The sequence below is a fragment of the Triturus cristatus genome, chromosome 5_2 (genome assembly GCF_964204655.1).
Source record: "Triturus cristatus chromosome 5_2, aTriCri1.1, whole genome shotgun sequence".
Classification (NCBI taxonomy): Eukaryota; Metazoa; Chordata; class Amphibia; order Caudata; family Salamandridae; genus Triturus; species Triturus cristatus.
In genome coordinates, this window is record NC_140588.1 from 575,349,960 (window position 1) to 575,368,084 (window position 18,125).

General features: G+C 53.6%; 17 non-coding genes across 17 annotated transcripts; 5 read left to right on the forward strand and 12 right to left on the reverse strand.

Annotated features, from left to right (window-relative positions):
* Positions 1-531: 531 nt before the first annotated feature.
* On the reverse strand, positions 532-603 carry TRNAE-CUC (transfer RNA glutamic acid (anticodon CUC)). The gene has a single exon. It is a non-coding gene; the product is annotated as a tRNA-Glu (tRNA).
* Positions 604-1,234: 631 nt separating this feature from the next.
* Positions 1,235-1,306, reverse strand: TRNAE-UUC (transfer RNA glutamic acid (anticodon UUC)). Its single transcript has one exon. It is a non-coding gene; the product is annotated as a tRNA-Glu (tRNA).
* A 243-nt stretch (positions 1,307-1,549) lies between these two features.
* Positions 1,550-1,632, forward strand: TRNAL-UAA (transfer RNA leucine (anticodon UAA)). The gene has a single exon. It is a non-coding gene; the product is annotated as a tRNA-Leu (tRNA).
* Positions 1,633-2,752: 1,120 nt separating this feature from the next.
* TRNAE-CUC (transfer RNA glutamic acid (anticodon CUC)) lies at positions 2,753-2,824 on the reverse strand. Its single transcript has one exon. It is a non-coding gene; the product is annotated as a tRNA-Glu (tRNA).
* Positions 2,825-3,454: 630 nt separating this feature from the next.
* TRNAE-UUC (transfer RNA glutamic acid (anticodon UUC)) lies at positions 3,455-3,526 on the reverse strand. The gene has a single exon. It is a non-coding gene; the product is annotated as a tRNA-Glu (tRNA).
* A 243-nt stretch (positions 3,527-3,769) lies between these two features.
* Positions 3,770-3,852, forward strand: TRNAL-UAA (transfer RNA leucine (anticodon UAA)). Its single transcript has one exon. It is a non-coding gene; the product is annotated as a tRNA-Leu (tRNA).
* A 1,126-nt stretch (positions 3,853-4,978) lies between these two features.
* Positions 4,979-5,050, reverse strand: TRNAE-CUC (transfer RNA glutamic acid (anticodon CUC)). Its single transcript has one exon. It is a non-coding gene; the product is annotated as a tRNA-Glu (tRNA).
* Positions 5,051-7,198: 2,148 nt separating this feature from the next.
* On the reverse strand, positions 7,199-7,270 carry TRNAE-CUC (transfer RNA glutamic acid (anticodon CUC)). The gene has a single exon. It is a non-coding gene; the product is annotated as a tRNA-Glu (tRNA).
* A 945-nt stretch (positions 7,271-8,215) lies between these two features.
* Positions 8,216-8,298, forward strand: TRNAL-UAA (transfer RNA leucine (anticodon UAA)). The gene has a single exon. It is a non-coding gene; the product is annotated as a tRNA-Leu (tRNA).
* A 1,811-nt stretch (positions 8,299-10,109) lies between these two features.
* Positions 10,110-10,181, reverse strand: TRNAE-UUC (transfer RNA glutamic acid (anticodon UUC)). The gene has a single exon. It is a non-coding gene; the product is annotated as a tRNA-Glu (tRNA).
* Positions 10,182-11,633: 1,452 nt separating this feature from the next.
* On the reverse strand, positions 11,634-11,705 carry TRNAE-CUC (transfer RNA glutamic acid (anticodon CUC)). The gene has a single exon. It is a non-coding gene; the product is annotated as a tRNA-Glu (tRNA).
* A 631-nt stretch (positions 11,706-12,336) lies between these two features.
* TRNAE-UUC (transfer RNA glutamic acid (anticodon UUC)) lies at positions 12,337-12,408 on the reverse strand. Its single transcript has one exon. It is a non-coding gene; the product is annotated as a tRNA-Glu (tRNA).
* Positions 12,409-12,651: 243 nt separating this feature from the next.
* On the forward strand, positions 12,652-12,734 carry TRNAL-UAA (transfer RNA leucine (anticodon UAA)). The gene has a single exon. It is a non-coding gene; the product is annotated as a tRNA-Leu (tRNA).
* A 1,823-nt stretch (positions 12,735-14,557) lies between these two features.
* On the reverse strand, positions 14,558-14,629 carry TRNAE-UUC (transfer RNA glutamic acid (anticodon UUC)). Its single transcript has one exon. It is a non-coding gene; the product is annotated as a tRNA-Glu (tRNA).
* A 1,452-nt stretch (positions 14,630-16,081) lies between these two features.
* TRNAE-CUC (transfer RNA glutamic acid (anticodon CUC)) lies at positions 16,082-16,153 on the reverse strand. Its single transcript has one exon. It is a non-coding gene; the product is annotated as a tRNA-Glu (tRNA).
* A 631-nt stretch (positions 16,154-16,784) lies between these two features.
* Positions 16,785-16,856, reverse strand: TRNAE-UUC (transfer RNA glutamic acid (anticodon UUC)). The gene has a single exon. It is a non-coding gene; the product is annotated as a tRNA-Glu (tRNA).
* Positions 16,857-17,099: 243 nt separating this feature from the next.
* TRNAL-UAA (transfer RNA leucine (anticodon UAA)) lies at positions 17,100-17,182 on the forward strand. Its single transcript has one exon. It is a non-coding gene; the product is annotated as a tRNA-Leu (tRNA).
* The last annotated feature ends 943 nt before the right edge of the window (positions 17,183-18,125 follow it).

An 18,125-nucleotide genomic window follows, 5' to 3' on the forward strand; every position in this document is an offset into this window, starting at 1 on the left:
CTGAGGGGAGCGCCAGACAGGCATTTCTCCGGCCAGGCAGACCCCTGCAGCACCCGTTAGGCTCCAAAGCCTGTACATTCCCAAGATGCCACTGGTCACTATGCAAATCAGACAGCCCTGGCCACACCCTCTCCGCCGCTGGGCTCTGCTGCTTTCGGTACGTGCAGCTCAGCTTTTTCTTACCCTGAACCAGACTTCCGTTTCAGCAAAAAGGTGGGTTGCAGTGGGTCCGGGATGCCATTTGGAGACAAAGCCTGCGGCCCTGTCAAAGATGACTTCCTGCCGCACACCATGTGGTCAGAAGCCTACGAAAAGAAGCGCACCTCGGAATACAGAATCTCACTTCCTCAAGAGCCTTGCACAAGAGATTGTCCTCCCGCCGAGGAAAGCAACTCAAAGGGAACCTTGCGAAAATCTAATTAGGAGCCAGATTGCGGGATGCTAGGCAAACTGTTTGTCAGAAAAGCAAATTCATTTTGAGAAGCCCTGACCTGCGGGAAGGAAAAGAATTCAAGGGCAGAAGAAGGACTGTTCCCTGACCGGGAATCGAACCCGGGCCGCGGCGGTGAGAGCACCGAATCCTAACCACTAGACCACCAGGGAACCCACAGCCATACAGCAAAAGTTCCTACACTGCTCTCCTAGTGACAAAGCTCATGGGGGCTGAAAGCATATTTTATTCTACAGCGAATATGAATCAGAACTTGAAAAAACACTCATGATTCCACCAGACTGTTTGTCACTTCCAAGCACAGGCCATCCCCTCCCCCGTGCTACTGAACCGACGAATTCCTGTACAATCGGGATCCCCGGGAAATCACAAGAGGGACACCTAGTGGCCGCTGATAGCTCAAAGACAGCTGGTACACCTTCTCACACCTACCTCGTTATTCAGCTTGCTGGAAGAATACATTGCGAATGACCGATTCAAGAGTGCAAGGGAGAAGAGTGCTCCAAAGTAGATGTATACATCGCAGCCGGGTTTTCCAGCAATTTACCTTTCTGATGAGCTGGTACTGCACTTTACGCCCAACATAGAGCACCTGACTGGGTGGGGGACTGCGTGCGCATGAAGGTGGCTGAGGGCAATGGGAGCAAAGCAACCTGGGACACAGGGGACCCAGCCCCTTTCCTCTGCTTTCGTCTATAGGTCGGGGTGCCTTTTTAAGGACCTTCGATTAAAAAAAGCTGAGCTGCGTGGACAAATTACGCACGTCTACGTCTTAGAGGGATCTTCCCTGACCGGGAATCGAACCCGGGCCGCGGCGGTGAAAGCGCCGAATCCTAGCCACTAGACCACCAGGGAGGAGATGCTCTTGTGAGCCTGCCTTGCTCACTTCCTTATTGTGACTAAGCTAACTCCACTGTATAGATTGCCCATAAAGTACGAGTGGGGAAAAGTTAGGTGTCACACAGTGTGTTTGTCATAAGCAATTACCTTTATCCTCCTGCAAAAGCCTTTTTACTCTGCAATCACCTCTTGCTGGACAGCCTGCGCTGGAGCAGCCAGCATGAAAAGGGAGCTGAGTAAGGCAGGGCCTAGGGTCTCACCAGGGTGGCCGAGTGGTTAAGGCGTTGGACTTAAGATCCAATGGACAGTTGTCCGCATGGGTTCGAGCCCCATCCCTGGTATGGGTTTTCAGCGGGTGTGTAGGAACTTGCAGATGCTTTTTTAAAGCATTTTCCTCTGCCCTCCTCACCCTCCCAGTGCCCTTCCTTAACAGTCCCAATTCACGTCTCAGCTGTGGGGTCTGCTGCTACTCTGCACTTAGCATGGATGCTTCCCAAAGCAATGCAGTGCCACCTACGCAGAGCCCCTGCTTAGAGAAATACACCTCCTATGTCTTTTCCCACTGAAGGGAGCAGGAGGAAGTACTTGCTTCCTGGGGAACATGGGCCTGCCACTGGAATTTGTTAACCCGCCTCTTGCGGATTTCTCCCCTTTCTTTGATTTACACCTGCAGGCTCTCCCTTGCCATCGGAGCAGGATCTGCTGATGCAGGCCCGGCTGGATCAAATGTGCAAAGGCTTGTCCCCAGGCCTCGGGAAAAAATTGAGCAGAGATTCCCGCCTCCGCCTCCTCTTGCCTTCCGAACGGGCTTCCAAACGGGCAATGCCCTGACGGGTACCCCACGCCCCACCCTGCCCATGCCCACGCCCCTGTATATGAGGGTGACCCATGTCCCTCACCCTCCATGCTCGAACGGAAGACACGTGTGTCCTGAGGGGAGCGCCAGACAGGCATTTCTCCGGCCAGGCAGACCCCTGCAGCACCCGTTAGGCTCCAAAGCCTGTACATTCCCAAGATGCCACTGGTCACTATGCAAATCAGACAGCCCTGGCCACACCCTCTCCGCCGCTGGGCTCTGCTGCTTTCGGTACGTGCAGCTCAGCTTTTTCTTACCCTGAACCAGACTTCCGTTTCAGCAAAAAGGTGGGTTGCAGTGGGTCCGGGATGCCATTTGGAGACAAAGCCTGCGGCCCTGTCAAAGATGACTTCCTGCCGCACACCATGTGGTCAGAAGCCTACGAAAAGAAGCGCACCTCGGAATACAGAATCTCACTTCCTCAAGAGCCTTGCACAAGAGATTGTCCTCCCGCCGAGGAAAGCAACTCAAAGGGAACCTTGCGAAAATCAAATTAGGAGCCAGATTGCGGGATGCTAGGCAAACTGTTTGTCAGAAAAGCAAATTCATTTTGAGAAGCCCTGACCTGCGGGAAGGAAAAGCATTCAAGGGCAGAAGAAGGACTGTTCCCTGACCGGGAATCGAACCCGGGCCGCGGCGGTGAGAGCGCCGAATCCTAACCACTAGACCACCAGGGAACCCACAGCCATACAGCAAGAGTTCCTACACTGCTCTCCTAGTGACAAAGCTCATGGGGGCTGAAAGCATATTTTATTCTACAGCGAATATGAATCAGAACTTGAAAAAACACTCATGATTCCACCAGACTGTTTGTCACTTCCAAGCACAGGCCATCCCCTCCCCCGTGCTACTGAACCGACGAATTCCTGTACAATCGGGATCCCCGGGAAATCACAAGAGGGACACCTAGTGGCCGCTGATAGCTCAAAGACAGCTGGTACACCTTCTCACACCTACCTCGTTATTCAGCTTGCTGGAAGAATACATTGCGAATGACCGATTCAAGAGTGCAAGGGAGAAGAGTGCTCCAAAGTAGATGTATACATCGCAGCCGGGTTTTCCAGCAATTTACCTTTCTGATGAGCTGGTACTGCACTTTACGCCCACATAGAGCACCTGACTGGGTGGGGGACTGCGTGCGCATGAAGGTGGCTGAGGGCAATGGGAGCAAAGCAACCTGGGACACAGGGGACCCAGCCCCTTTCCTCTGCTTTCGTCTATAGGTCGGGGTGCCTTTTTAAGGACCTTCGATTAAAAAAAGCTGAGCTGCGTGGACAAATTACGCACGTCTACGTCTTAGAGGGATCTTCCCTGACCGGGAATCGAACCCGGGCCGCGGCGGTGAAAGCGCCGAATCCTAGCCACTAGACCACCAGGGAGGAGATGCTCTTGTGAGCCTGCCTTGCTCACTTCCTTATTGTGACTAAGCTAACTCCACTGTATAGATTGCCCATAAAGTACGAGTGGGGAAAAGTTAGGTGTCACACAGTGTGTTTGTCATAAGCAATTACCTTTATCCTCCTGCAAAAGCCTTTTTACTCTGCAATCACCTCTTGCTGGACAGCCTGCGCTGGAGCAGCCAGCATGAAAAGGGAGCTGAGTAAGGCAGGGCCTAGGGTCTCACCAGGGTGGCCGAGTGGTTAAGGCGTTGGACTTAAGATCCAATGGACAGTTGTCCGCATGGGTTCGAGCCCCATCCCTGGTATGGGTTTTCAGCGGGTGTGTAGGAACTTGCAGATGCTTTTTTAAAGCATTTTCCTCTGCCCTCCTCACCCTCCCAGTGCCCTTCCTTAACAGTCCCAATTCACGTCTCAGCTGTGGGGTCTGCTGCTACTCTGCACTTAGCATGGATGCTTCCCAAAGCAATGCAGTGCCACCTACGCAGAGCCCCTGCTTAGAGAAATACACCTCCTATGTCTTTTCCCACTGAAGGGAGCAGGAGGAAGTACTTGCTTCCTGGGGAACATGGGCCTGCCACTGGAATTTGTTAACCCGCCTCTTGCGGATTTCTCCCCTTTCTTTGATTTACACCTGCAGGCTCTCCCTTGCCATCGGAGCAGGATCTGCTGATGCAGGCCCGGCTGGATCAAATGTGCAAAGGCTTGTCCCCAGGCCTCGGGAAAAAATTGAGCAGAGATTCCCGCCTCCGCCTCCGCCTCCTCTTGCCTTCCGAACGGGCTTCCAAACGGGCAATGCCCTGACGGGTCCCCCACGCCCCATCCTGCCCATGCCCACACCCCTGTATATGAGGGTGACCCATGTCCCTCACCCTCCATGCTCGAACAGAAGACACGTGTGTCCTGAGGGGAGCGCCAGACAGGCATTTCTCCGGCCAGGCAGACCCCTGCAGCACCCGTTAGGCTCCAAAGCCTGTACATTCCCAAGATGCCACTGGTCACTATGCAAATCAGACAGCCCTGGCCACACCCTCTCCGCCGCTGGGCTCTGCTGCTTTCGGTACGTGCAGCTCAGCTTTTTCTTACCCTGAACCAGACTTCCGTTTCAGCAAAAAGGTGGGTTGCAGTGGGTCCGGGATGCCATTTGGAGACAAAGCCTGCGGCCCTGTCAAAGATGACTTCCTGCCGCACACCATGTGGTCAGAAGCCTACGAAAAGAAGCGCACCTCGGAATACAGAATCTCACTTCCTCAAGAGCCTTGCACAAGAGATTGTCCTCCCGCCGAGGAAAGCAACTCAAAGGGAACCTTGCGAAAATCAAATTAGGAGCCAGATTGCGGGATGCTAGGCAAACTGTTTGTCAGAAAAGCAAATTCATTTTGAGAAGCCCTGACCTGCGGGAAGGAAAAGCATTCAAGGGCAGAAGAAGGACTGTTCCCTGACCGGGAATCGAACCCGGGCCGCGGCGGTGAGAGCGCCGAATCCTAACCACTAGACCACCAGGGAACCCACAGCCATACAGCAAAAGTTCCTACACTGCTCTCCTAGTGACAAAGCTCATGGGGGCTGAAAGCATATTTTATTCTACAGCGAATATGAATCAGAACTTGAAAAAACACTCATGATTCCACCAGACTGTTTGTCACTTCCAAGCACAGGCCATCCCCTCCCCCGTGCTACTGAACCGACGAATTCCTGTACAATCGGGATCCCCGGGAAATCACAAGAGGGACACCTAGTGGCCGCTGATAGCTCAAAGACAGCTGGTACACCTTCTCACACCTACCTCGTTATTCAGCTTGCTGGAAGAATACATTGCGAATGACCGATTCAAGAGTGCAAGGGAGAAGAGTGCTCCAAAGTAGATGTATACATCGCAGCCGGGTTTTCCAGCAATTTACCTTTCTGATGAGCTGGTACTGCACTTTACGCCCACATAGAGCACCTGACTGGGTGGGGGACTGCGTGCGCATGAAGGTGGCTGAGGGCAATGGGAGCAAAGCAACCTGGGACACAGGGGACCCAGCCCCTTTCCTCTGCTTTCGTCTATAGGTCGGGGTGCCTTTTTAAGGACCTTCGATTAAAAAAAGCTGAGCTGCGTGGACAAATTACGCACGTCTACGAGGGATCTTCCCTGACCGGGAATCGAACCCGGGCCGCGGCAGTGAAAGCGCCGAATCCTAGCCACTAGACCACCAGGGAGGAGATGCTCTTGTGAGCCTGCCTTGCTCACTTCCTTATTGTGACTAAGCTAACTCCACTGTATAGATTGCCCATAAAGTACGAGTGGGGAAAAGTTAGGTGTCACACAGTGTGTTTGTCATAAGCAATTACCTTTATCCTCCTGCAAAAGCCTTTTTACTCTGCAATCACCTCTTGCTGGACAGCCTGCGCTGGAGCAGCCAGCATGAAAAGGGAGCTGAGTAAGGCAGGGCCTAGGGTCTCACCAGGGTGGCCGAGTGGTTAAGGCGTTGGACTTAAGATCCAATGGACAGTTGTCTGCATGGGTTCGAGCCGCATCCCTGGTATGGGTTTTCAGCGGGTGTGTAGGAACTTGCAGATGCTTTTTTAAAGCATTTTCCTCTGCCCTCCTCACCCTCCCAGTGCCCTTCCTTAACAGTCCCAATTCACGTCTCAGCTGTGGGGTCTGCTGCTACTCTGCACTTAGCATGGATGCTTCCCAAAGCAATGCAGTGCCACCTACGCAGAGCCCCTGCTTAGAGAAATACACCTCCTATGTCTTTTCCCACTGAAGGGAGCAGGAGGAAGTACTTGCTTCCTGGGGAACATGGGCCTGCCACTGGAATTTGTTAACCCGCCTCTTGCGGATTTCTCCCCTTTCTTTGATTTACACCTGCAGGCTCTCCCTTGCCATCGGAGCAGGATCTGCTGATGCAGGCCCGGCTGGATCAAATGTGCAAAGGCTTGTCCCCAGGCCTCGGGAAAAAATTGAGCAGAGATTCCCGCCTCCGCCTCCGCCTCCTCTTGCCTTCCGAACGGGCTTCCAAACGGGCAATGCCCTGACGGGTACCCCACGCCCCACCCTGCCCATGCCCACACCCCTGTATATGAGGGTGACCCATGTCCCTCACCCTCCATGCTCGAACGGAAGACACGTGTGTCCTGAGGGGAGCGCCAGACAGGCATTTCTCCGGCCAGGCAGACCCCTGCAGCACCCGTTAGGCTCCAAAGCCTGTACATTCCCAAGATGCCACTGGTCACTATGCAAATCAGACAGCCCTGGCCACACCCTCTCCGCCGCTGGGCTCTGCTGCTTTCGGTACGTGCAGCTCAGCTTTTTCTTACCCTGAACCAGACTTCCGTTTCAGCAAAAAGGTGGGTTGCAGTGGGTCCGGGATGCCATTTGGAGGCAAAGCCTGCGGCCCTGTCAAAGATGACTTCCTGCCGCACACCATGTGGTCAGAAGCCTACGAAAAGAAGCGCACCTCGGAATACAGAATCTCACTTCCTCAAGAGCCTTGCACAAGAGATTGTCCTCCCGCCGAGGAAAGCAACTCAAAGGGAACCTTGCGAAAATCTAATTAGGAGCCAGATTGCGGGATGCTAGGCAAACTGTTTCTCAGAAAAGCAAATTCATTTTGAGAAGCCCTGACCTGCGGGAAGGAAAAGCATTCAAGGGCAGAAGAAGGACTGTTCCCTGACCGGGAATCGAACCCGGGCCGCGGCGGTGAGAGCGCCGAATCCTAACCACTAGACCACCAGGGAACCCACAGCCATACAGCAAAAGTTCCTACACTGCTCTCCTAGTGACAAAGCTCATGGGGGCTGAAAGCATATTTTATTCTACAGCGAATATGAATCAGAACTTGAAAAAACACTCATGATTCCACCAGACTGTTTGTCACTTCCAAGCACAGGCCATCCCCTCCCCCGTGCTACTGAACCGACGAATTCCTGTACAATCGGGATCCCCGGGAAATCACAAGAGGGACACCTAGTGGCCGCTGATAGCTCAAAGACAGCTGGTACACCTTCTCACACCTACCTCGTTATTCAGCTTGCTGGAAGAATACATTGCGAATGACCGATTCAAGAGTGCAAGGGAGAAGAGTGCTCCAAAGTAGATGTATACATCGCAGCCGGGTTTTCCAGCAATTTACCTTTCTGATGAGCTGGTACTGCACTTTACGCCCACATAGAGCACCTGACTGGGTGGGGGACTGCGTGCGCATGAAGGTGGCTGAGGGCAATGGGAGCAAAGCAACCTGGGACACAGGGGACCCAGCCCCTTTCCTCTGCTTTCGTCTATAGGTCGGGGTGCCTTTTTAAGGACCTTCGATTAAAAAAAGCTGAGCTGCGTGGACAAATTACGCACGTCTACGTCTTAGAGGGATCTTCCCTGACCGGGAATCGAACCCGGGCCGCGGCGGTGAAAGCGCCTAATCCTAGCCACTAGACCACCAGGGAGGAGATGCTCTTGTGAGCCTGCCTTGCTCACTTCCTTATTGTGACTAAGCTAACTCCACTGTATAGATTGCCCATAAAGTACGAGTGGGGAAAAGTTAGGTGTCACACAGTGTGTTTGTCATAAGCAATTACCTTTATCCTCCTGCAAAAGCCTTTTTACTCTGCAATCACCTCTTGCTGGACAGCCTGCGCTGGAGCAGCCAGCATGAAAAGGGAGCTGAGTAAGGCAGGGCCTAGGGTCTCACCAGGGTGGCCGAGTGGTTAAGGCGTTGGACTTAAGATCCAATGGACAGTTGTCCGCATGGGTTCGAGCCCCATCCCTGGTATGGGTTTTCAGCGGGTGTGTAGGAACTTGCAGATGCTTTTTTAAAGCATTTTCCTCTGCCCTCCTCACCCTCCCAGTGCCCTTCCTTAACAGTCCCAATTCACGTCTCAGCTGTGGGGTCTGCTGCTACTCTGCACTTAGCATGGATGCTTCCCAAAGCAATGCAGTGCCACCTACGCAGAGCCCCTGCTTAGAGAAATACACCTCCGATGTCTTTTCCCACTGAAGGGAGCAGGAGGAAGTACTTGCTTCCTGGGGAACATGGGCCTGCCACTGGAATTTGTTAACCCGCCTCTTGCGGATTTCTCCCCTTTCTTTGATTTACACCTGCAGGCTCTCCCTTGCCATCGGAGCAGGATCTGCTGATGCAGGCCCGGCTGGATCAAATGTGCAACGGCTTGTCCCCAGGCCTCGGGAAAAAATTGAGCAGAGATTCCCGCCTCCGCCTCCGCCTCCTCACGGGCTTCCAAACGGGCAATGCCCTGACGGGTCCCCCACGCCCCATCCTGCCCATGCCCACACCCCTGTATATGAGGGTGACCCATGTCCCTCACCCTCCATGCTCGAATGGAAGACACGTGTGTCCTGAGGGGAGCGCCAGACAGGCATTTCTCCGGCCAGGCAGACCCCTGCAGCACCCGTTAGGCTCCAAAGCCTGTACATTCCCAAGATGCCACTGGTCACTATGCAAATCAGACAGCCCTGGCCACACCCTCTCCGCCGCTGGGCTCTGCTGCCTTCGGTACGTGCAGCTCAGCTTTTTCTTACCCTGAACCAGACTTCCGTTTCAGCAAAAAGGTGGGTTGCAGTGGGTCCGGGATGCCATTTGGAGACAAAGCCTGCGGCCCTGTCAAAGATGACTTCCTGCCGCACACCATGTGGTCAGAAGCCTACGAAAAGAAGCGCACCTCGGAATACAGAATCTCACTTCCTCAAGAGCCTTGCACAAGAGATTTTCCTCCCGCCGAGGAAAGCAACTCAAAGGGAACCTTGCGAAAATCAAATTAGGAGCCAGATTGCGGGATGCTAGGCAAACTGTTTGTCAGAAAAGCAAATTCATTTTGAGAAGCCCTGACCTGCGGGAAGGAAAAGCATTCAAGGGCAGAAGAAGGACTGTTCCCTGACCGGGAATCGAACCCGGGCCGCGGTGGTGAGAGCACCAAATCCTAACCACTAGACCACCAGGGAACCCACAGCCATACAGCAAAAGTTCCTACACTGCTCTCCTAGTGACAAAGCTCATGGGGGCTGAAAGCATATTTTATTCTACAGCGAATATGAATCAGAACTTGAAAAAACACTCATGATTCCACCAGACTGTTTGTCACTTCCAAGCACAGGCCATCCCCTCCCCCGTGCTACTGAACCGACGAATTCCTGTACAATCGGGATCCCCGGGAAATCACAAGAGGGACACCTAGTGGCCGCTGATAGCTCAAAGACAGCTGGTACACCTTCTCACACCTACCTCGTTATTCAGCTTGCTGGAAGAATACATTGCGAATGACCGATTCAAGAGTGCAAGGGAGAAGAGTGCTCCAAAGTAGATGTATACATCGCAGCCGGGTTTTCCAGCAATTTACCTTTCTGATGAGCTGGTACTGCACTTTACGCCCACATAGAGCACCTGACTGGGTGGGGGACTGCGTGCGCATGAAGGTGGCTGAGGGCAATGGGAGCAAAGCAACCTGGGACACAGGGGACCCAGCCCCTTTCCTCTGCTTTCGTCTATAGGTCGGGGTGCCTTTTTAAGGACCTTCGATTAAAAAAAGCTGAGCTGCGTGGACAAATTACACACGTCTACGAGGGATCTTCCCTGACCGGGAATCGAACCCGGGCCGCGGCGGTGAAAGCGCCGAATCCTAGCCACTAGACCACCAGGGAGGAGATGCTCTTGTGAGCCTGCCTTGCTCACTTCCTTATTGTGACTAAGCTAACTCCACTGTATAGATTGCCCATAAAGTACGAGTGGGGAAAAGTTAGGTGTCACACAGTGTGTTTGTCATAAGCAATTACCTTTATCCTCCTGCAAAAGCCTTTTTACTCTGCAATCACCTCTTGCTGGACAGCCTGCGCTGGAGCAGCCAGCATGAAAAGGGAGCTGAGTAAGGCAGGGCCTAGGGTCTCACCAGGGTGGCCGAGTGGTTAAGGCGTTGGACTTAAGATCCAATGGACAGTTGTCTGCATGGGTTCGAGCCGCATCCCTGGTATGGGTTTTCAGCGGGTGTGTAGGAACTTGCAGATGCTTTTTTAAAGCATTTTCCTCTGCCCTCCTCACCCTCCCAGTGCCCTTCCTTAACAGTCCCAATTCACGTCTCAGCTGTGGGGTCTGCTGCTACTCTGCACTTAGCATGGATGCTTCCCAAAGCAATGCAGTGCCACCTATGCAGAGCCCCTGCTTAGAGAAATACACCTCCTATGTCTTTTCCCACTGAAGGGAGCAGGAGGAAGTACTTGCTTCCTGGGGAACATGGGCCTGCCACTGGAATTTGTTAACCCGCCTCTTGCGGATTTCTCCCCTTTCTTTGATTTACACCTGCAGGCTCTCCCTTGCCATCGGAGCAGGATCTGCTGATGCAGGCCCGGCTGGATCAAATGTGCAAAGGCTTGTCCCCAGGCCTCGGGAAAAAATTGAGCAGAGATTCCCGCCTCCGCCTCCGCCTCCTCTTGCCTTCCGAACGGGCTTCCAAACGGGCAATGCCCTGACGGGTACCCCACGCCCCACCCTGCCCATGCCCACACCCCTGTATATGAGGGTGACCCATGTCCCTCACCCTCCATGCTCGAACGGAAGACACGTGTGTCCTGAGGGGAGCGCCAGACAGGCATTTCTCCGGCCAGGCAGACCCCTGCAGCACCCGTTAGGCTCCAAAGCCTGTACATTCCCAAGATGCCACTGGTCACTATGCAAATCAGACAGCCCTGGCCACACCCTCTCCGCCGCTGGGCTCTGCTGCTTTCGGTACGTGCAGCTCAGCTTTTTCTTACCCTGAACCAGACTTCCGTTTCAGCAAAAAGGTGGGTTGCAGTGGGTCCGGGATGCCATTTGGAGACAAAGCCTGCGGCCCTGTCAAAGATGACTTCCTGCCGCACACCATGTGGTCAGAAGCCTACGAAAAGAAGCGCACCTCGGAATACAGAATCTCACTTCCTCAAGAGCCTTGCACAAGAGATTGTCCTCCCGCCGAGGAAAGCAACTCAAAGGGAACCTTGCGAAAATCTAATTAGGAGCCAGATTGCGGGATGCTAGGCAAACTGTTTGTCAGAAAAGCAAATTCATTTTGAGAAGCCCTGACCTGCGGGAAGGAAAAGAATTCAAGGGCAGAAGAAGGACTGTTCCCTGACCGGGAATCGAACCCGGGCCGCGGCGGTGAGAGCACCGAATCCTAACCACTAGACCACCAGGGAACCCACAGCCATACAGCAAAAGTTCCTACACTGCTCTCCTAGTGACAAAGCTCATGGGGGCTGAAAGCATATTTTATTCTACAGCGAATATGAATCAGAACTTGAAAAAACACTCATGATTCCACCAGACTGTTTGTCACTTCCAAGCACAGGCCATCCCCTCCCCCGTGCTACTGAACCGACGAATTCCTGTACAATCGGGATCCCCGGGAAATCACAAGAGGGACACCTAGTGGCCGCTGATAGCTCAAAGACAGCTGGTACACCTTCTCACACCTACCTCGTTATTCAGCTTGCTGGAAGAATACATTGCGAATGACCGATTCAAGAGTGCAAGGGAGAAGAGTGCTCCAAAGTAGATGTATACATCGCAGCCGGGTTTTCCAGCAATTTACCTTTCTGATGAGCTGGTACTGCACTTTACGCCCAACATAGAGCACCTGACTGGGTGGGGGACTGCGTGCGCATGAAGGTGGCTGAGGGCAATGGGAGCAAAGCAACCTGGGACACAGGGGACCCAGCCCCTTTCCTCTGCTTTCGTCTATAGGTCGGGGTGCCTTTTTAAGGACCTTCGATTAAAAAAAGCTGAGCTGCGTGGACAAATTACGCACGTCTACGTCTTAGAGGGATCTTCCCTGACCGGGAATCGAACCCGGGCCGCGGCGGTGAAAGCGCCGAATCCTAGCCACTAGACCACCAGGGAGGAGATGCTCTTGTGAGCCTGCCTTGCTCACTTCCTTATTGTGACTAAGCTAACTCCACTGTATAGATTGCCCATAAAGTACGAGTGGGGAAAAGTTAGGTGTCACACAGTGTGTTTGTCATAAGCAATTACCTTTATCCTCCTGCAAAAGCCTTTTTACTCTGCAATCACCTCTTGCTGGACAGCCTGCGCTGGAGCAGCCAGCATGAAAAGGGAGCTGAGTAAGGCAGGGCCTAGGGTCTCACCAGGGTGGCCGAGTGGTTAAGGCGTTGGACTTAAGATCCAATGGACAGTTGTCCGCATGGGTTCGAGCCCCATCCCTGGTATGGGTTTTCAGCGGGTGTGTAGGAACTTGCAGATGCTTTTTTAAAGCATTTTCCTCTGCCCTCCTCACCCTCCCAGTGCCCTTCCTTAACAGTCCCAATTCACGTCTCAGCTGTGGGGTCTGCTGCTACTCTGCACTTAGCATGGATGCTTCCCAAAGCAATGCAGTGCCACCTACGCAGAGCCCCTGCTTAGAGAAATACACCTCCTATGTCTTTTCCCACTGAAGGGAGCAGGAGGAAGTACTTGCTTCCTGGGGAACATGGGCCTGCCACTGGAATTTGTTAACCCGCCTCTTGCGGATTTCTCCCCTTTCTTTGATTTACACCTGCAGGCTCTCCCTTGCCATCGGAGCAGGATCTGCTGATGCAGGCCCGGCTGGATCAAATGTGCAAAGGCTTGTCCCCAGGCCTCGGGAAAAAATTGAGCAGAGATTCCCGCCTCCGCCTCCGCCTCCTCTTGCCTTCCGAACGGGCTTCCAAACGGGCAATGCCCTGACGGGTCCCCCACGCCCCATCCTGCCCATGCCCACACCCCTGTATATGAGGGTGACCCATGTCCCTCACCCTCCATGCTCGAACGGAAGACACGTGTGTCCTGAGGGGAGCGCCAGACAGGCATTTCTCCGGCCAGGCAGACCCCTGCAGCACCCGTTAGGCTCCAAAGCCTGTACATTCCCAAGATGCCACTGGTCACTATGCAAATCAGACAGCCCTGGCCACACCCTCTCCGCCGCTGGGCTCTGCTGCTTTCGGTACGTGCAGCTCAGCTTTTTCTTACCCTGAACCAGACTTCCGTTTCAGCAAAAAGGTGGGTTGCAGTGGGTCCGGGATGCCATTTGGAGACAAAGCCTGCGGCCCTGTCAAAGATGACTTCCTGCCGCACACCATGTGGTCAGAAGCCTACGAAAAGAAGCGCACCTCGGAATACAGAATCTCACTTCCTCAAGAGCCTTGCACAAGAGATTTTCCTCCCGCCGAGGAAAGCAACTCAAAGGGAACCTTACGAAAATCAAATTAGGAGCCAGATTGCGGGATGCTAGGCAAACTGTTTGTCAGAAAAGCAAATTCATTTTGAGAAGCCCTGACCTGCGGGAAGGAAAAGCATTCAAGGGCAGAAGAAGGACTGTTCCCTGACTGGGAATCGAACCCGGGCCGCGGCGGTGAGAGCACCAAATCCTAACCACTAGACCACCAGGGAACCCACAGCCATACAGCAAAAGTTCCTACACTGCTCTCCTAGTGACAAAGCTCATGGGGGCTGAAAGCATATTTTATTCTACAGCGAATATGAATCAGAACTTGAAAAAACACTCATGATTCCACCAGACTGTTTGTCACTTCCAAGCACAGGCCATCCCCTCCCCCGTTCTACTGAACCGACGAATTCCTGTACAATCGGGATCCCCGGGAAATCACAAGAGGGACACCTAGTGGCCGCTGATAGCTCAAAGACAGCTGGTACACCTTCTCACACCTACCTCGTTATTCAGCTTGCTGGAAGAATACATTGCGAATGACCGATTCAAGAGTGCAAGGGAGAAGAGTGCTCCAAAGTAGATGTATACATCGCAGCCGGGTTTTCCAGCAATTTACCTTTCTGATGAGCTGGTACTGCACTTTACGCCCAACATAGAGCACCTGACTGGGTGGGGGACTGCGTGCGCATGAAGGTGGCTGAGGGCAATGGGAGCAAAGCAACCTGGGACACAGGGGACCCAGCCCCTTTCCTCTGCTTTCGTCTATAGGTCGGGGTGCCTTTTTAAGGACCTTCGATTAAAAAAAGCTGAGCTGCGTGGACAAATTACGCACGTCTACGAGGGATCTTCCCTGACCGGGAATCGAACCCGGGCCGCGGCGGTGAAAGCGCCGAATCCTAGCCACTAGACCACCAGGGAGGAGATGCTCTTGTGAGCCTGCCTTGCTCACTTCCTTATTGTGACTAAGCTAACTCCACTGTATAGATTGCCCATAAAGTACGAGTGGGGAAAAGTTAGGTGTCACACAGTGTGTTTGTCATAAGCAATTACCTTTATCCTCCTGCAAAAGCCTTTTTACTCTGCAATCACCTCTTGCTGGACAGCCTGCGCTGGAGCAGCCAGCATGAAAAGGGAGCTGAGTAAGGCAGGGCCTAGGGTCTCACCAGGGTGGCCGAGTGGTTAAGGCGTTGGACTTAAGATCCAATGGACAGTTGTCTGCATGGGTTCGAGCCGCATCCCTGGTATGGGTTTTCAGCGGGTGTGTAGGAACTTGCAGATGCTTTTTTAAAGCATTTTCCTCTGCCCTCCTCACCCTCCCAGTGCCCTTCCTTAACAGTCCCAATTCACGTCTCAGCTGTGGGGTCTGCTGCTACTCTGCACTTAGCATGGATGCTTCCCAAAGCAATGCAGTGCCACCTACGCAGAGCCCCTGCTTAGAGAAATACACCTCCTATGTCTTTTCCCACTGAAGGGAGCAGGAGGAAGTACTTGCTTCCTGGGGAACATGGGCCTGCCACTGGAATTTGTTAACCCGCCTCTTGCGGATTTCTCCCCTTTCTTTGATTTACACCTGCAGGCTCTCCCTTGCCATCGGAGCAGGATCTGCTGATGCAGGCCCGGCTGGATCAAATGTGCAAAGGCTTGTCCCCAGGCCTCGGGAAAAAATTGAGCAGAGATTCCCGCCTCCGCCTCCGCCTCCTCTTGCCTTCCGAACGGGCTTCCAAACGGGCAATGCCCTGACGGGTACCCCACGCCCCACCCTGCCCATGCCCACACCCCTGTATATGAGGGTGACCCATGTCCCTCACCCTCCATGCTCGAACGGAAGACACGTGTGTCCTGAGGGGAGCGCCAGACAGGCATTTCTCCGGCCAGGCAGACCCCTGCAGCACCCGTTAGGCTCCAAAGCCTGTACATTCCCAAGATGCCACTGGTCACTATGCAAATCAGACAGCCCTGGCCACACCCTCTCCGCCGCTGGGCTCTGCTGCTTTCGGTACGTGCAGCTCAGCTTTTTCTTACCCTGAACCAGACTTCCGTTTCAGCAAAAAGGTGGGTTGCAGTGGGTCCGGGATGCCATTTGGAGACAAAGCCTGCGGCCCTGTCAAAGATGACTTCCTGCCGCACACCATGTGGTCAGAAGCCTACGAAAAGAAGCGCACCTCGGAATACAGAATCTCACTTCCTCAAGAGCCTTGCACAAGAGATTGTCCTCCCGCCGAGGAAAGCAACTCAAAGGGAACCTTGCGAAAATCTAATTAGGAGCCAGATTGCGGGATGCTAGGCAAACTGTTTCTCAGAAAAGCAAATTCATTTTGAGAAGCCCTGACCTGCGGGAAGGAAAAGCATTCAAGGGCAGAAGAAGGACTGTTCCCTGACCGGGAATCGAACCCGGGCCGCGGCGGTGAGAGCGCCGAATCCTAACCACTAGACCACCAGGGAACCCACAGCCATACAGCAAAAGTTCCTACACTGCTCTCCTAGTGACAAAGCTCATGGGGGCTGAAAGCATATTTTATTCTACAGCGAATATGAATCAGAACTTGAAAAAACACTCATGATTCCACCAGACTGTTTGTCACTTCCAAGCACAGGCCATCCCCTCCCCCGTGCTACTGAACCGACGAATTCCTGTACAATCGGGATCCCCGGGAAATCACAAGAGGGACACCTAGTGGCCGCTGATAGCTCAAAGACAGCTGGTACACCTTCTCACACCTACCTCGTTATTCAGCTTGCTGGAAGAATACATTGCGAATGACCGATTCAAGAGTGCAAGGGAGAAGAGTGCTCCAAAGTAGATGTATACATCGCAGCCGGGTTTTCCAGCAATTTACCTTTCTGATGAGCTGGTACTGCACTTTACGCCCAACATAGAGCACCTGACTGGGTGGGGGACTGCGTGCGCATGAAGGTGGCTGAGGGCAATGGGAGCAAAGCAACCTGGGACACAGGGGACCCAGCCCCTTTCCTCTGCTTTCGTCTATAGGTCGGGGTGCCTTTTTAAGGACCTTCGATTAAAAAAAGCTGAGCTGCGTGGACAAATTACGCACGTCTACGTCTTAGAGGGATCTTCCCTGACCGGGAATCGAACCCGGGCCGCGGCGGTGAAAGCGCCGAATCCTAGCCACTAGACCACCAGGGAGGAGATGCTCTTGTGAGCCTGCCTTGCTCACTTCCTTATTGTGACTAAGCTAACTCCACTGTATAGATTGCCCATAAAGTACGAGTGGGGAAAAGTTAGGTGTCACACAGTGTGTTTGTCATAAGCAATTACCTTTATCCTCCTGCAAAAGCCTTTTTACTCTGCAATCACCTCTTGCTGGACAGCCTGCGCTGGAGCAGCCAGCATGAAAAGGGAGCTGAGTAAGGCAGGGCCTAGGGTCTCACCAGGGTGGCCGAGTGGTTAAGGCGTTGGACTTAAGATCCAATGGACAGTTGTCCGCATGGGTTCGAGCCCCATCCCTGGTATGGGTTTTCAGCGGGTGTGTAGGAACTTGCAGATGCTTTTTTAAAGCATTTTCCTCTGCCCTCCTCACCCTCCCAGTGCCCTTCCTTAACAGTCCCAATTCACGTCTCAGCTGTGGGGTCTGCTGCTACTCTGCACTTAGCATGGATGCTTCCCAAAGCAATGCAGTGCCACCTACGCAGAGCCCCTGCTTAGAGAAATACACCTCCTATGTCTTTTCCCACTGAAGGGAGCAGGAGGAAGTACTTGCTTCCTGGGGAACATGGGCCTGCCACTGGAATTTGTTAACCCGCCTCTTGCGGATTTCTCCCCTTTCTTTGATTTACACCTGCAGGCTCTCCCTTGCCATCGGAGCAGGATCTGCTGATGCAGGCCCGGCTGGATCAAATGTGCAAAGGCTTGTCCCCAGGCCTCGGGAAAAAATTGAGCAGAGATTCCCGCCTCCGCCTCCGCCTCCTCTTGCCTTCCGAACGGGCTTCCAAACGGGCAATGCCCTGACGGGTCCCCCACGCCCCATCCTGCCCATGCCCACACCCCTGTATATGAGGGTGACCCATGTCCCTCACCCTCCATGCTCGAACGGAAGACACGTGTGTCCTGAGGGGAGCGCCAGACAGGCATTTCTCCGGCCAGGCAGACCCCTGCAGCACCCGTTAGGCTCCAAAGCCTGTACATTCCCAAGATGCCACTGGTCACTATGCAAATCAGACAGCCCTGGCCACACCCTCTCCGCCGCTGGGCTCTGCTGCTTTCGGTACGTGCAGCTCAGCTTTTTCTTACCCTGAACCAGACTTCCGTTTCAGCAAAAAGGTGGGTTGCAGTGGGTCCGGGATGCCATTTGGAGACAAAGCCTGCGGCCCTGTCAAAGATGACTTCCTGCCGCACACCATGTGGTCAGAAGCCTACGAAAAGAAGCGCACCTCGGAATACAGAATCTCACTTCCT